The 18,425-nt window shown below is 43.2% G+C and overlaps 1 non-coding gene across 1 annotated transcript; it reads left to right on the forward strand.

Annotated features, from left to right (window-relative positions):
* Positions 1-6,575: 6,575 nt before the first annotated feature.
* Positions 6,576-6,650, forward strand: Trnas-cga. The gene has a single exon. It is a non-coding gene; the product is annotated as a tRNA-Ser (tRNA).
* The last annotated feature ends 11,775 nt before the right edge of the window (positions 6,651-18,425 follow it).

Genomic DNA, 18,425 nt, shown 5'->3' on the forward strand with positions numbered 1-18,425 from the left:
ACTGAGAAGGGAAGTAAAATAAGGAAAAACAAGAACCCGCAAAAATGTTAATGAATATTCTCAAAATGGTTTACTTGCATTCTGGATTACAGATAGGAAGAACACGTTTCTTGCAATTGATCAACTGTAAATTATGTAATCCTTTGCGATTATCACGTCATCTAAGAATAAAAGCAAATAGGAAACATATTTTAGTCGTGTTATTGCCGTTCTTCGGATAAACTTTCCGGTTTGTCCTACAGTGAATAAATCTGAACCACAATCCATTAACGCGCATACATTCTAACTTTTACGCCAATACTGGTATCTGAAACATGTTTTAAAATGAGTCTTAATGAGCGAAACATGACATGAATTATACAGAAATAAAGGAACATAAAACAGCAGTACCAGTTACTCGCTAATAGTTAAACGATTTATGCATTACACTCTTCATTTCGTGACTATTCGTTATAAACAAGATACAGTATGCGGATGCAAAATTTTGACTGTTCTGAACAGAACTAAATTCAAAATCATTGAAGTCCAAATTTCCTAAAACAATCACCGTACATTTTACTTACAATTTAACGTGCAGAAATAATAGGGTGAAGACATTTTATGAATGTTTTCTCAGGTTGGTTTCGCACAGTTTTCTCAAGCTATACAAGGCGACCGAAGCAGCGCCTACAAGTCTACATTCACTCCACTGGCAGCAATCATCTGACCTCAAATTGTCCTATTCCACACGACTGCTTCAAGTTCCAGAAGCCCGTTGCTATCTTATGCAACGATGTAATCGACAGATCCCAATATCATAGATGAAATTACCTTTCGAAACAGTCGCCAGTACGATAAACAAATCATCGGGCGAAGAGGAATAGCCCTCTAATGGATTTTAGCCAATACTTCAACACTGTATTGCAGATTCTATTATACTTCTCATAAAAAAGAAATGTAAACTGTTTAGCATTTATGCAAAAATTTCTATTTGTTATTTAGTGTTCCTAATTTTATTGAAAGTATTCAGAATGTACACTACTGGCCATTAAAATTGCTACACCAAGAAGAAATGCAGATAATAAACGGGTATTCATTGGACAAATATATTATACTAGAACTGACATGTGATTACATTTTCACGCAATTTGGGTGCATAGATCCTGAGAAATCAGTACCCAGAACAATCACCTCAGGCCGCAATAAAGGCCTTGACACGGCAGGGCATTGAGTCAAACAGTCAAACAGAGCTTGGATGGCGTGTACAGGTACAGCTGCCGATGCAGCTTCAACACGATACCACAGTTCATCAAGAGTAGTGACTGGCATATTGTGACGAGCCAGTTGCTCGGCCACCACTGACGAGACGTTTTCAATTGGTGAGAGATCTGGAGAATGTGCTGGCCAGGGCAGTAGTCGAACATTTTCTGTATCCAGAAAGACCCGTACAGGACCTGCAACATGCGGTCGTGCATTATCCTGCTGAAATGTAGGGTTTCGCAGGGATCAAATGAAGGGTAGAGCCACGGGTCGTAACACATCTGAAATGTAACGTCCACTGTTCAAAGTGCCGTCAATACGAACAAGAGGTGACCGAGACGTGTAACCAATGGCACCCCATACCATCACGCAGGGTGATACGCCAGTATGGCGATGAAGAATACACGCTTCCAATGTGCGTTCACCGCGATGTCGCCAAACACGGATGCGACCATCATGATGCTGTAAACAGAACCTGGATTCATCCCCAAAAAAAATGACGTTTTGCCATTCGTGCACCAGGTTCATCGTTGAGTACACCATCGCAGGCGCTCCTGTCTGTGATGCAGCGTCAAGGGTAACCGCAGCCATGGTCTCCGAACTGATAGTCAATGCTGCTGCAAACGTCGTCGAACTGTTCGTGCAGATGGTTGTTGTCTTGCAAACGTTCCAATCTGTTGACTCAGGGATCGAGACGTGGCTGCACGATCCGTTACAGCCATGCGGATAAGATGCATGTCATCTCGACTGCTAGTGATACGAGGCCGTTGGGATCCAGCACGGCGTTCCGTATTATCCTCCTGAACCCACCGATTCCATATTCTGCTAACAGTCATTGGATTTCGACCAATACGAGCAGCAATGTCGCGATTTGATAAACTGCAATCATGATAGGCTACAATCAGACCTATATCAAAGTCGGAAACGTGATGGCACGCATTTCTCCTTCTTACACGAGGCATCACAACAACGTTTCACCAGGCAACGCCGGTCAACTGCTGTTTGTGTATGAGAAATCGGTTGGAAACTTTCCTCATGTCAGCACGTTGCAGATGTCGTTACCGGCGCCAACCTTGTGTGAATGCTCTGAAAAGAAAATCATTTGCGTATCATAGCAACTTCTTCCTGTCGGTTAAATTTTGCGTCTGTAGCACGTCATCTTCGTGGTGTACCAATTTTAATGGCCTGTAGTGTACTTTCACGACATAGATAAGAGTTATTTTACATACTCGCGTGTCACGTATTAAAAATGATAAATAATAGATTTTTTCGATTATGTTTCATTCAGTAGATACTGCATATTTTATTACATGTTATACAACGCAGTTTCACGTATCATTTTATAAATACCAATGCACGGGAAAGCTGAATGTTTTCATTTTCCTCGCCTCAGGTATATAAAGTACGGCAAAACTGCTTGTTGCATTTATAACCAAGTGAGCTCGTCAATGAGCCACACGACCATCTACCGCACGTTTTATTATGTTGTGATACCAAGTGTGTCTCATACGTCATATGAAAGATTATGTAGTTTGTTCTTTATTATGATTATTATTATTACGTCTAAAATCAGCAGTTTAATACCGCTGAAACCGGTAATATAAAACCATAAATGTCATAGTGTCACGAAATAAAAGTAGTTTCAACAAATACTGCAATTCCGAGCGTCTCCACACAAATAAAATATCTCACTTCATAAAAAATACAGCAAACGAGACTTCGACAGGGCGGTTGAAGGTAGCAAAGTACTTATATACAGGGTGTTTCAAAAATGACCGGTATATTTGAAACGGCAATAAAAACTAAACGAGCAGCGATAGAAATACACCGTTTGTTGCAATATGCTTGGGACAACAGTACATTTTCAGGCAGACAAACTTTCGAAATTACAGTAGTTACAATTTTCAACAACAGATGGCGCTGCGGTCTGGGAAACTCTATAGTACGATATTTTCCACATATCCACCATGCGTAGCAATAATATGGCGTAGTCTCTGAATGAAATTACCCGAAACCTTTGACAACGTGTCTGGCGGAATGGCATCACATGCAGATGAGATGTACTGCTTCAGCTGTTCAATTGTTTCTGGATTCTGGCGGTACACCTGGTCTTTCAAGTGTCCCCACAGAAAGAAGTCACAGGGGTTAATGTCTGGCGAATAGGGAGGCCAATCCACGCCGCCTCCTGTATGTTTCGGATAGCCCAAAGCAATCACACGATTATCGAAATATTCATTCAGGAAATTAAAGACGTCGGCCGTGCGATGTGGCCGGGCACCATCTTGCATAAACCACGAGGTGTTCGCAGTGTCGTCTAAGGCAGTTTGTACCGCCACAAATTCACGAAGAATGTCCAGATAGCGTGATGCAGTAATCGTTTCGGATCTGAAAAATGGGCCAATGATTCCTTTGGAAGAAATGGCGGCCCAGACCAGTACATTTTGAGGATGCAGGGATGATGGGACTGCAACATGGGGCTTTTCGGTTCCCCATATGCGCCAGTTCTGTTTATTGACGAAGCTGTCCAGGTAAAAATAAGCTTCGTCAGTAAATCAAATGCTGCCCACATGCATATCGCCGTCATCAATCCTGTGCACTATATCGTTAGCGAATGTCTCTCGTGCAGCAATGGTAGCGGCGCTGAGGGGTTGCCGCGTTTGAATTTTGTATGGATAGATGTGTAAACTCTGGCGCATGAGACGATACGTGGACGTTGGCGTCATTATGGACCGCAGCTGCAACACGGCGAACGGAAACCCGAGGCCGCTGTTGGATCACCTGCTGCACTAGCTGCGCGTTGCCCTCTGTGGTTGCCGTACGCGGTCGCCCTACCTTTCCAGCACGTTCATCCGTCACGTTCCCAGTCCGTTGAAATTTTTCAAACAGATCCTTTATTGTATCGCTTTCCGGTCCTTTGGTTATTAAACCTCCGTTGAAAACTTCGTCTTGTTGCAACAACACTGTGTTCTAGGCGGTGGAATTCCAACACCAGAAAAATCCTCTGTTCTAAGGAATAAACCATGTTGTCTACAGCACACTTGCACATTGTGAACAGCACACGCTTACAGCAGAAAGACGACGTACAGCATGGCGCACCCACAGACTGCGTTGTCTTCTATATCTTTCACATCACTTGCAGCGCCATCTGTTGTTGAAAATTGTAACTACTGTAATTTCGAAAGTTTGTCTGCCTGACAATGTACTGTTGTCCCAAGCATATTGCAACAAACGGTGTATTTCTATCGCTGCTCGTTTAGTTTTTATTGCCGTTTCAAATATACCGGTCATTTTTGAAACACCCTGTATGTCTGAAGCACAGCTTAAATTCTGCAGTCTGCCGAGTGGGCGTACTAAACGTTATTGGACGGCCCCCAGTAGTTGTTAAACACCTTAACCTCAGAACTTCAATTTCATCACTATACACAAAAAATAGGAGCAGATAAAAATATAGTTTTTTCCTCTCTATGCTGAGAGTAACTGCTCTTTAAAGTTAAGATTCTGTAATTTTTTAGGAGAGTCGTATACATTTTTTCCTACTTCACACAAACGGTTTGAAAACCAGAATTTTCTCGCCGTGCTTGTGAAGGAGAACATCTACTTCGTTTTATGGATACCGCTCGTAGGCCTCATGGCGATGCAACAGGTTTTTATGTACCTTAATGAAATAAGATAAGAGTCCTTGTTGAGATTTGCTACCAACTTTACTTGAAACTAAATAATACATAGGAATATATCGATCGCAAGTTTTATTTTATTTTTATTAGATAAAACACTTTCCACTCTACGTTATATCATATTAAACATAAAATCGATCAACTGCAGAAAGTCTACAGCTCAAAACAATTAACTTGACGAAGACGTGAAATGGATGGGGACCGAGTGATAGTTACGTCACATGTTACTGGTGCCAGTAATGTCCGAAGTCATGTTATCAAAAGATAATGCTAAGAAATATTTCACGCAGAAACTCTTATTTTAGCCTGTTGTTGTTGTGTTCAGTTATAAGACTGTTTTCATGCTGCTCTCCACGCTAATCTATTCTGAGCAATCTTATTCGTCCCTGCAGAATGACAGCAACCTGCATCCATTTGGACCTGTTTATTTTAGCCATTTCTTGGATTCCCTTTGCACTTTTTACCCTGACATTGCTCTGCATTCAAACAGACTATTCATGACTCAGGGTGTGTCCTATCACTCTATCCCTTCTTTAGTCAGGTTCTACCATTAATTTCTCTTTTTCTCCAATTCAGTTCAGTACCTACTCATTAGTTACCCGATCTACTCATCTAACCTTCAGCATTATTCTTTTGTACCACATTTAAAAAGCTTCCATTCTCTTATTGTTTAAACTATTTAGCGTCCACGGTTCATTGTCATAGGAGACTAGACTCCAGAGGAACACTTTCAAAAAAGACTTCCTGCTGCTTCAATTTATATTCGATGTTTTCAAGAAACGCTTTTCTTGCAATGACAAGTGTACATTTTATATCCCCTCTACTTCGGCAATCAATTACGTTATGCAAAAGCAACAAAACTCATCTACCACTACTTTCAGTGTCTCATTTCCTAATATTATTCCCGCAGCATCTCCTGATTGAATTCGACTACATTCCATTACGCTTTGTTTACTTTTATTGATATTCATCTAATAACCGGTTTAAAGACGATATCAGTTCCATTGAACAGGTCTTCGAGATCCTTTGCCATTTCTGACACAACTACAATATCGTCGGTAAACCTCAATTTTATTTCTTTTCTCTGAACAATAATGTTTTTCCAGATATCGCTTCGGTTTCCTTTAAGGCTTGCTGATCGTACATACTGAATACAATCGGGGATAGACTACAGAGTTGTTTTACTCCTTTATCAGCTACAGTCTCCCTTTCGTACTCTTACATTGTCGTCATTTCTGTCCATGTTGTAGATAACATTTCCCTAAAAACAAAACAAAAAGAGAGTTGAAACTTCCTGGCAGATTAAAACTGTGTGTCCGACCGAGACTCGAACTCGGGACCTTTGCCTTTCGCGGGCAAGTGGTCTACCAGTTGAGCTACTGAAGCACGACTCACGCCCGGTACTCACAGCCCGAGTTCGAGTCTCGGTCGGGCACACAGTTTTAATCTGCCAGGAAGTTTCATATCAGCGCACGCTCCGCTGCAGAGTGAAAATCTCATTCTGGAAACATCCCCCAGGCTGTGGCTAAGCCATGTCTCCGCAATATCCTTTCTTTCAGGAGTGCTAGTTCTGCAAGGTTCGCAGGAGAGCTTCTGTAAAGTTTGGAAGGTAGGAGACGAGGTACTGGCAGAAGTGAAGCTGTGAGTACCGGGCGTCAGTCGTGCTTCGGTAGCTCAGTTGGTAGAGCACTTGTCCTCGAAAGGCAAAGGCCCCGAGTTCGAGTCTCGGTCGGGCACACAGTTTTAATTTGCCAGGAAGTTTCATATCAGCGCACGCTCCGCTGCAGAGTGAAAAATCTCATTCTGGAAAAAGAGAGTTTCTTGGCACCTTCGCATTAACTGGTGTGTTCTCGAAAATACTTAATATCCACTAGAAAAGGTTTATTTCACAGCACTTTCTCTCTTGTGTATACCCACAAGCAACTGAAATTAGAAATTCGTATGTGTAGACTGAAGCGATGAACGAAAAGTTGTACAAAGGACAGGATTCGAACCTGGGTCTCGTACTCAATAAGCAGATGTGCTAACCCTGGCACAATGTGTTTGAACAACGGCACAGTCTATCCTAGCACCTCTCCATACTCAATCCAAATTCCCATTCACGCCTTAGACCAAAGCCACTGTGTCAGGGTGGTGTAGTGGTTAGCGCCTCTGCCTTGTGAGTAGGGGACATGGGTTCGAATCCTGTCCTAAGTACAGATTTCCATTCGTTGCTTCAGTCTGCATATACACATCATAGAGAGACTTGGAGAGGTTTTTGGAACTATTTAGTTTCATTCGAATTAAAAATGCTACTGTATTGACTTGGTCTACGGTAAACGGAAGTATCCAGCGTGCCACGTACACTGCTGGCCACCGTAAATGCAACACCCTGAAGGAAGCATCCGAATCAAGTGAAATTTACACCATGAGTTTGCAGCGATGAGATATGCAACTGATTACAATTTCAGCGCAGACGCACATCACGCGCGCCTGTGGCGCCACCTCATAGCGCCATTTAAGGCTTGGCGATTTCGACGAGTGTACGTTCGGCACTTGTGTTTACCTTGTGGTTGTTTCACAAGACGATCAGTTATGCCTCGTAGACAACAGCGAACATCTTTTGATCAAGTATCCGAGTTCGACAGAGGAAGGATAGTGGCTTACCGAGATTGTGGATTATCATACAGAGAAATCGCTAGTCGTGTTGGACGAAACTAAACAACTGTAATGCGGATATGTGACCGTTGGATGCAGGAGGGTACGACGGACCGACGTGGTCGATCGCATTCACCTCGGTGCACCATTGCACGTGCTGATAGGCAAATTGTGCGCATGGCAGTGACGGATCGCTCAGTGACATCCCGAACCATAGCACAGCACATTGCGTCTGTAACGCATCATCCAGTGTCTGCGCGTACCATTCGACGCCGTTTACAGCAGAGTGGTCTGTCCGCAAGACGTCCATTGCTTCGTCTACCTTTGACGCAGAACCACAGACGTCTCCGTCGCCAATGGTGTGATGACAGATGGATGTGGACGGCAGAATGGAATGACGTTGTCTTTACTGACGAGGCACGCTTCTGTCTGCAGCACCACGATGGTCGGATTCGAGTGTGGAGACACCGTGGAGAGAGGATGCTGGACAGCTGCATTATGCACCGCCACACTGGTCTTGCACCGGGTATTATGGTATGGGGCGGTATTGGATATTACTCTCGCACGCCTCTAGTACGCATTGCCGGTACTTTAAATAACCGGCGCTACATATCCGAGGTGCTGGAGCCAGTTGTCCTTCCTTACCTTCAGGTCTCGGCCACAGCCATATTTCAACAGGATAATACGCGACCACACGTGGCACGCATTGTCCAAAGGTTCTTCGTCAATAACCAGATTGAATTGCTTCCCTGGCCGGTTCGCTCTCCGGATCTTTCGCCGATAGAAAACATGTGGTCCATGGTTGCTCAACGAGTGACCCAGATTACATCCCCAGCTGCCACACCAGATGATCTTTGGCAACGTATGGAAGCTGCTTGGGCTGCTGTACCCCAGGAACACATCCAACGTCTCTTTGACTCAATGCCGAGACGTGTGGCAGCGGTGATCTCCAACAATGGCGCCTACTCTGGCTACTGATTCTGGCAGGAACCACATGTCACAGACGTCTGTAAACGTAATCATTTGATACTTGGTCAACATGTTATCTACAAAATAAATTTTGTTGTGCTACCTCTTGTCTTTCTTGGTGTTGCATTTACGGTGGCCAGCAGTGTAAATGGAACGTCGCCACACCGTGTACTGTTGTGGCCGTCTGCGTCACTGTTGAGAACAAGACGAGCGATGCTAGAGCCTTTCCTTGTTGGTGTCCGCCGCATTGCTCATGGGGCACTACATATACGCCGTCGGCTTTTCAGACGCTACCGTTTCATGATCGTACAGAAAGAAGTTGCTTGCAGAGTCATCTATCACTGACGACAGTCGCCGTCGAATATCACAGACTGTACCAGCACACTGACGGGTCACAGTCAATTCATTGCTAGACAACATCTATCCAGAACCGACACCTGGTTATGAGGTACAGAACTCACCGCTTCTGTTCACCGTACGCTTTAGATCACAAAGATTAGTATGAGAGCTGGAATAGAACCACTGAGTATTCAAGGTATGAAAAGAGATAATCTATGTCGATCAATCGCTGTACATTTTGATACATTTCAGTATCAGAGTACAGTCACGTCGAAAACCAAGTGGTGCGATGCAGGCAACTTGGCCAACAGGCGGTGGACATCCTCTCATGTGGTGATCGTTTGCATAACATGAATCTGGGCATCTCATACGTCTCCTAGAGTCTCCCACCAACGAGCGATGCTTCGGTTGGATAACGAGCGTCAGTTTTTTCACCTGCAACACCCAACTCATGACTTTCATATTTTGTCAAAAGTATTTGAGGGATATGACACTAACATAAAAGTGCTTGATGCCGACACTTCGCCCCTTCCCCATCCACCAAGTCACCTGACCTCAGTTTTATTGAGCCCATGCCTAAGGCGCTTTGGATTCAGCTCCGAATCCCCGAGATTTGCAAGAAGCTGTGAGCGGCCATGGAGGAGGTTGGCTCTCCAACACTTTCGGTGTCTCATCGAGTCTGCATATGTCAGCCGAGTTATCAGGGCTACACACTACTACGTAGGTGTCCAAATCAGCCGCTCATGAATGTGCTTTAACATGCTGGGTATACTATCTGAGGTAGCCTTTAGGATCGGGAGGATAGATGACACGCGACAGTTTGACGGAACACTAGAAAATAATTAGCAATATAATAGAATGGAGGTTATTATGCTGGGCGGGTAGTCGCAATTGCGTGCCCGTGACATCCGGTGGTACAATTGTTGTTTACGCTCCACATTAGTTGTAACTTCAAATTTCTCATATAACGCAGTTACCGAGTAAAAAGCGCAAGCTCGAAAAAACCGCATGAATAGCTATTCTGCTCTGGGTAAGATTACGGGTTTCTGGCAATGAACTTTAAATACATGACGTTTAAAAAAGTATCACATATTCCTACAAGAGGTAACACTGGTCAAAACTAGAAAGGAAGCTCGTATAATGATATGTCCAGAAACCTAAGCCTGTTGAGATATGGGCCAAACCGACCTCTCATTCCCATCTGTTTGCTGCGTAGAAGTACACGCTATAGGCAGTGCTGCACGTGGTTATCATACATCACTACACATCCTTCCATCCTTCTTCACAGTGAATCACGCACTCTTTCAAATCCACCTGGGTCCATTCGGATTGCGTTACATGCATTGGTCATACGCTCCTGTAACATCTGCACATTCTCAATGGGTTGGACATACACCGATTCCTTTGCATGTCCTTACAGCCAGAAATCGAATGGACTGAGATGCGGTATGCGGGGAGGCCATGCTACACGACGTCCTCGACCAATCCATCGCCCATTAAAAGTTACGGTGAGGTAGTGTCGCAAGACCCGCATAAAATGGGGTGGTTCACCGTAGTGGATAAAATACAGTCGTTGTCTTTCTGCAAGCGTAATGTTGCGTTCTCCAATAGCGCTGGTAATTCATCAAGCAGAAGTCGACGACACAGAGCACCTGCTCGGTAAAGTGGATGGCCCTATGAGTCTCTCACTGGCAATTCCTGTTCATACACTGATACTGAAGCGATCCCTATGCTTCATCTCCATCACCGCTCGAAGATTTGCAGCTGCCAACACGTGCATATTGTTGTAATTTACTGTGCCTTCTCTTCTAAATCTTGCCTCATCTATAAATAAAACGCTGGGGATCTTCAACAGCCCATATTTCAATAGGTACTGGTTTACAGACGTATCATTATCGGAATTTTTCTTTTAGTTTTGACCAGTACTACCACCTGCACTAGCCCGCCTCCGTAGCTAAGTGGTCGGTGGTGGGGTGGTGGGGTGGGGGGTGCGGGGTGGGGGCGACTGTCAAGCAAGGGACCCGGATGCGATTTCTGATTCTGCCAAGGATTACTTCCTTGGTGGGAGGATGAGAAAGGGGTGCACTCAGCCTTGGGTGGCCAAATGAGGAGCTACTCGACCGATGAGTAGCGGCTCCAATACCAAGAATCGCGACAACGACTGGGAAACTGGTGTGCTAACTACATGCCCCTCCATACCACATCCGATGACGCTATAGGCAGAGGATGACATGGCGGTCGGTCGAGGGCCAGAACACAGGACTTCCATTACACTACTACCTCCTTTAGGAATATGTGACAAACACCCTGCGTACAAGTACGTACGTTGCACACATCAATGAAAATCTCAGTACTCTCTCCAACACCTTAGTGGAGTGCAAATTCAAAGATTCACATGATGCTAATATGTGGGCGTATCTACACGGAACGGTACGAACTACAGTGACCCGACCAAATACAAATCTCAGATCTGACCTCATGCAAAGCAGACTCTTTCGAAAACAGTTCTGTGATCTAAAAATGAAGTCTTTTGCGACCGGTTGTCTTAATTGCTGTTGAACCCTTCGGGATCTATAGTCGTGGTCTGTGAAACTTTTTTGTTACTAACATTTCCTCCAGAGATGCTCCTGGTTCTGTTGAATCGAAAAAGCTTCCTCGACTTCGACCATACAGTCGGGAAGATTCGCCAGCAACTAGTTCTGCAACCTGTTCTGAAATAATGCGTGAGCATATCTTGTTTCCCTTAAATCAGGGAGGATATCATAGCTCATCACTTAACCGTTACTCCCGCGAGACGGTTACCTGAGGAATCTCGCCTGTTGCTGTGCACCTACTGCTCTCGCAGAGAACTGGAAGAAAGATTACATTTAAGAAACTCGTATAGAATCGTGTCAGCAATTATTTCTCATCTTCCAATGCAGCAAGAATAATGCGTGATAATACTGATTCAACCGTAGGCACTTCTCTGAGCTGCTCACTATGGAGGTAGAGATACAGATTTTTCGTCACTGCGCAGCCTAATGCTTATCAGGCTACACGTAAAAAGCACATTTACTTATTATGAAAACTTTTGCGACAGTTCAAAAGTAGGTGACTGTTCGCTACACCCAATGTTACAACGTTTTCGTTACATCACGTCGACGATCTTTGTTTTGGGCGGTCTCCTACGAGATTTAAAAATCACGTTCTTGTATACGGAAAAAATTTATTCCGTGTTTACAAGAAATGCAAGACGAAACGAATATTGCTCTCACTGGAGAGACTTCCAGTAAATTACTTCGTCTGTTTTGGAGAAACAAAGACTACTCCGAAACTTTCCGTCTGCCACTTCCAGACTCAAGTTTCAATGCATTTTTATGACAACAGATATTGGCAGTCCGACCGAGCAGACCTGCACTGAATTGCTTGACCTGTCCTCCAACAGCGACGTAAAATTTAATCTTGTGTACAAAAACTGTCACCTGTCAAACGCAGTCACAATTTTACCTTGCAATATAAAACTTGCTGACTGGAACAGAATTTACATTTAGAGTCTACAAATCGTGAAGAGGGTCAGTCCAATTCTGATTTACGTCATAATCGTCGTACGGTCCGCACATTTTGCATTTGCGTAATTTAGTCTCGTGTCCGTAACCGACATCGCTGAAGCGCATTAGTGTGGCAGAGATCGACCAAGAATTGGCCAGTTCCATTTGTGGTGGTGGAAGTACAGGGCGCTTCAAAAAATATTCATCCGATTTTTTGACACTAACTCTACGTGCATGAAGATAGAAACTTCCCGTAAATTTTAACTTATGCGAGGAAACTAAAAGTTTACCTTGGCGTCAGGTTTAAGTTGCCGGTTCATGTTGCTACCCGGAGGGGTCTGCCTTTTGGTAGATGTAGTTTACTCGCTCGTTCATATTCGCCGGATGCCTCAAGTGGAGATGGCGGTAACACAGCTACAAACGGCGTTTGACGTTCACCGATCCAATAGGTGTAATTCAGTTACAACTGCGCTATGTGATTTTCGTACCGCCTCAATGTACTGCGCGAACACAATTGGTCTCCATGGTCGCCTGATCTCATGGTATGTACTTTTATTTATTTATTTTGTAGGGATTTATGAGAGACTCCGTCTATGTGCCTCCCATTCTAACAAAATTTGGATGCGCTGCCGCCCGAAGTGGCCGTGCGGTTAAAGGCGCTGCAGTCTGGAACCGCAAGACCGCTACGGTCGCAGGTTCGAATCCTGCCTCGGGCATGGGTGTTTGTGATGTCCTTAGGTTAGTTAGGTTTAACTAGTTCTAAGTTCTAGGGGACTAATGACCTCAGCAGTTGAGTCCCATAGTGCTCAGAGCCATTTGAACCATTTTTTTGGATGCGCTGGATAGCAACATCTGCGAATTTAGTGACTACAAACATGCTCGCAAAATCTGGGACGAATTGACTGTCTTCTGGATTTTTGTCGAACATCCAGTGAAGGACACATTGAACTTTTATCAAACTTAAACGAAAATGTTGTTCCGAAACGTAATTGAAATCCTCGGCTTAAAAAATGGTAAGCGATAGTTTGGTTGTTTCGAAGAAATACGCAGTAAAGTTATAATAAATTCTCATAAATAAAATACTGCAGGCATATACCATGTTATTTTTTTATCCATATACGTCACTGTTTTCTCACATGTCTACCATAACCACACATTTTCAAACTGGTAAATTATACCCACAATTATATTCTTAAAATTTCGTCAATGGGTACTTAATATTGTTACTGGGCCTACTACTCATCACCGATTTCGTCCAAATTTATTATACAGGGTGGTCCATTGATAGTGACCGGGCCAAATAGCTCACGAAATAAGCATCAGATGGCGCTATGGTTGGCCCGCTAGATGGCGGTGCCATAGGTCAAACGGATATCAACTGCGTTTTTTTAAATAGGAAGTGGGATCTCCAGATGGCCAAGCATTTATTATATATATATTGGCCATTTACGATTTTCAGGGTGACAATTATTAAACAATACGAAAAAAGGAAATTAGCTACAAACTACGCTGTGTATACACTTTATTCAATATGTAAACGTCATTACAGATATTCGGATTTAGGTTATGACGTGTTCGACATGCCTGCCATTATTGGCGATGATCTGGCGCAGACGAATAGCGAAATTCTGCATGACCCTCTAAAATGTCGGAACATCGATGCTGTCGATGACCTCGTGAATGGCTGTTTTCAGTTCAGTAATGGCTTAGGAGTTATTGCTGTACACCTTGTCTTTAATATAGCCCCACAGAAAGGAGTCGCATGTGTTCAGATCCGCAGAATATGGCGGCCAGTCGCTTCTGTGTACTCAAGAGCCAGAAGGCGGTCCCCAAAGAGCTCTTCCACGACATCGAACACTCTCCTGCTTCGATGGGATCGAGCTCCGTCTTGCATGAATCACATCTTGTTGAAATCAGGGTCACTTTGGATAATGGTGATGAAATCATCTTCCAAAACCTTCACATACCGTCCGGTAGTCACTGTGCCCTCAAGGAATATCGCACCAATTATTTCGTGACTGAACGTTGCACACCAGACAGTCACCCGTTGGGGCTGAAGAGACTTCTCGATCGCGAAATGCGGATTCTGAGTCTCCCAAATGCGCCACTCTGTTTATTGACGAACCCGTCCAAATGAAAGTGGGCTTCGTCGCTAAACCAAACTATACAGCGCATACTAATTCCCATCATACCCCGCGGCCAACCGTGCAGTTTGAACGTCCTAACGCAAATCGTTTGGAAATTATGACGATTTCATTTCATATAGTTCAATAATTGTCACCCTGTATGTGAACCCAGTTCGCAGGCAGCGGTTGGCCTAAAAGAAAGAGTTCATAACAATTTTTTGGACGGGCATCCACCACGAAACTTTTGCATGTCGAATAAAAACTGCTGCAGCTGTTGTCAATCCTTTATTAAAGGCACTGATTTAAAATATATCATCAGGAGCAAATCTTATGGGTTACACACGTTTTATTAAACCTAATGTTTGTTATCAATCTTGCTAGAGGTGTCTTGACATTCAGATACTTGTAAGATGCCCTTTTTGCCGAGCCTGGCAGTCTTGAATATAACAGTTTATTGGACGGGCATTCACAGCCAAACTGTACTGCAAATTAAATTACTAAACCGGTTGTGCCTGTAATAACGGATTTACAACAGCTGCAGTGGTTTTTATTGAAGGCGAGAAAGAGCTCAGACCGGTAATCCGAGAGTTGTTGCATCGATTCGTTTTTACTTTCAACTTTTACGTTACTTATACCGCAAATAAACCTAAATAATCTTCAGTATATTGTATTTATTAATATTTTCATAAAAGGCACGAAAAGGAAACGCAAAGGTAAGACTGGGATTGCAAATAAATTTCCAAGAAAGGATTTTACTTACTACGTCCACGAGGACTCTGCAAATAATTTTTCAAGAAAAGATTGTAATTAAGATGCACAGGACTTGATATTCTATTACTTTCATTTGGACCTCGACAGCTACACGGATAGGTTCCCGGTCCAGGTAAAATCCGCCCATCGACCGGACAACGCTTGCTACCACTACGGAGGTCATTCGCTTGCTAGCTCTCGACCCCTTTTCATGCACTTTATGAAAATATTAATAAATACGACACACTGAACATTATTTCCGTTTATTCGCAATGTAACTACTGTAGAAATTGAAAAAATTTCCACGGAGGGATTTTATCCCACGATCCTCAGATAACCGTTCTATACGCTTTGCATTGCGCAAAGAACTGTCTGGAAACCACGCTAACATAAATGGCTATTGCCTCGTCCGACAGTCGCCAAAAATATTTTTTTTTTTCTGTATCCTTGGCCATCTGGAGCACTAACATCTGTCGCTTTAATTTCTGACTAAGCCCCACGCGTGCTATAAATTTGGACGAAATCAATTGGCGAGCGCCTTGGTTTTTGATTGTTACGCTGAACGTATTCGTCTCCAGCAGGATGCTATAGGCGACCAAACGGTGCACTTGGTCTTCGAGAAGGCGCCTGTTTCTGCAGTCTATGACAGATGATGCTGCTGTACCAGCAGTCTCATTTCTTTCCCATCAACTTTTCCTGTAAAACTGAAGCCTGGTAGAAAGAGGGATCTGTAATCTGACAGTAATCGATTCGTACGTACCCTCTCATCGGCGTCCACCCTGATGTACTCATCGAACCAGATGATTTTTATCCAAGCTTCGAGCGTCCAGTAGCGCTTCTGAGTCTATACTAATTCATCTGTGCCATTTTTCTTATGCAAGACACTCATTTCTTGGCCCATCCTTTCGCATGGAAAACAAAACAATGACCATGCGGATCGACAAGAACTGATGACTGGTCGTAGACAATTCAGTATTCAAAATTAATCTTCGGGCCGGCCGCTGTGACAGAACAGTTCCAGGCCCTTCAGTCCGGAACCGCGCTGCTGCTACGGTCGCAGGTTCAAATCCTGTCTCGGGCATGGATGTGTGTGATGTCCTTAGGTTAGTTAGGTTTAAGTAGTTCTAAGTTCTAGGGGACTGACGACCTCAGATGTTAAGTCCCATAGCGCTTAGAGCCATTTGAACCATTAATCTTCGGCAGTGTTCCTTACGTTTGTGCTGAAGAATACCTACCTACCAGACACGGAAGGAAATGTAAATACGTAAAACTGCAACCAGTCGCTTTTTTAATAATTATTTATTATTACATGAACCGGTTTTTGAACCTTCTCAGGTTCATCTTCAAATGGTTTCTGGAAGCTACATCACTATTTCTAACATAATGCTGGGTGCTGTCTCTGTGAAAAGAAGATGAAACACCCTTTAATGTATCGCCATGACTGTTGTTTATCTGTCGATATGAATGTAAATTTAGTTTTTACTTACTGTGGCAATATAGGCGGCTTTTTTCCGTTAGAGTCCATCTGTCTGCTTCCATTTTGATGGCCAGTTGGTATATCACTTCTCACACTTTTTCATTTACATTAATTTTCACTCTGGCAGCGAAACTTTGCCAGCATCCAGCATGTGCTGTACAACTGTTGCTTGTAACAAAGATCTTGACAAAACGATATGGCATAGGCCTACAAGCAGCAGTTGTACAGCACATGCTGGATGCTTACGAAGTTTCGCTGCCACAGTGTAAATTAATATAAATTGTGAAGATGCGTGTGAAGTGATATACCAACTGGCCATCAAAATGGAAGCAGACAGATGGACACTAACGGAAAAATGCCGCCCATGTTGTTGCAATAAGTAAAAACTAAATTTACATCCATGTCGACAGATAAACAATATCCATGGCGATGTAAAAATCGTGTTCCATCCTCTTGTCACAGAGCTAGCACCCAGCATTAGGCAACAAATAATGATGTAACTTCCAGAAACTATCTGAAGATGAACCTAAAAAAGTTCGAAAATCGGTTCATGGAGTAGAAAAAAATAATTATTAAAAAAAGTGACTGGTTGAAGTTTTATGTATTTACATTCAATTGTCAGTCACGGGTTCTAAAATATACGTAATAGTAAGCTTAAAACGGAAGAAAATAGTTGACGAGAAAGAAAAGGCAACAGCTGCTGAAAACCTGGTTGTCTATACGCACTGAAAATGCACTTTTAGTTCAAAAATGGTTCAAATGGCTCTGAGCACTATGCGACTTAACTTCTGAAGTCATCAGTCGCCTAGAACTTATTAAACCTAACTAACCTATGGACATCACACACATCCTTGCCCGAGGCAGGATTCGAACCTGCGACCGTAGCGGTCGCTCGGCTCCAGACTGTAGCGCCTAGAACCGCACGGCCACTCGTGCCGGCGCACTTTTAGTCTCAGATCCAAGTGAATCTTTATATACAATGGTATAAATGAATCAGGATGACTTGCTCTTTAAGAGAGACAGTACTTCAAACTATCGATTGTGGACGTACATGAGAAAAAATGTTAAAATGTTCTACGAAAATGAAATTTCGTTTAGCACTATCTCTGTTCGACCTAGAGGAGCGTTATGTTCTACCAGCAAGATGTGCCGCTGATGAAACTTACTTTAGGATTTTAAGCAGTGTGAAATTCGTGAAAAATTTGCAGCTGTTCACTGGGTTTCCTTCTCCAACAAAATGCACAGAACCCATATCTTCATGTCTTCCGACATTAATCGAATCTACTTTTTAAAGCTATACTTTATACGGTATATGTAGCCTAGCAAGTACCTAACCACCCTTATAACGCTTCAGTGATATGGAGACTATACTACACCAACTGGTGTCACATAATGCGTGTAATAGAATATTTACCTATCTCGGCCACAGAAAGTATTTTTCGTTTCAATTAAACAAAGACTCTCTAATGTGCATTTAAGTTTATCTGTCTTTTTTACATTTACTGGCTAGTTTGTTTCTCGGTGTTACGGCTGCTAATGAAGTAGGGGAAGCAAAGGCCAGATTTTTGTTTTGTCTGTGTCGCAACACGCAGCGTAGCTAACGAAGAAACTGCAGTAAAAGAAAAGACAGTCTTATCTTGTTGATCGACAGTTTTTTTCTTCCTGAAGTTCCACTTCTTTTATTTTA

The sequence above is a fragment of the Schistocerca americana genome, chromosome X, assembly GCF_021461395.2.
Source record: "Schistocerca americana isolate TAMUIC-IGC-003095 chromosome X, iqSchAmer2.1, whole genome shotgun sequence".
Classification (NCBI taxonomy): domain Eukaryota; kingdom Metazoa; phylum Arthropoda; class Insecta; order Orthoptera; family Acrididae; genus Schistocerca; species Schistocerca americana.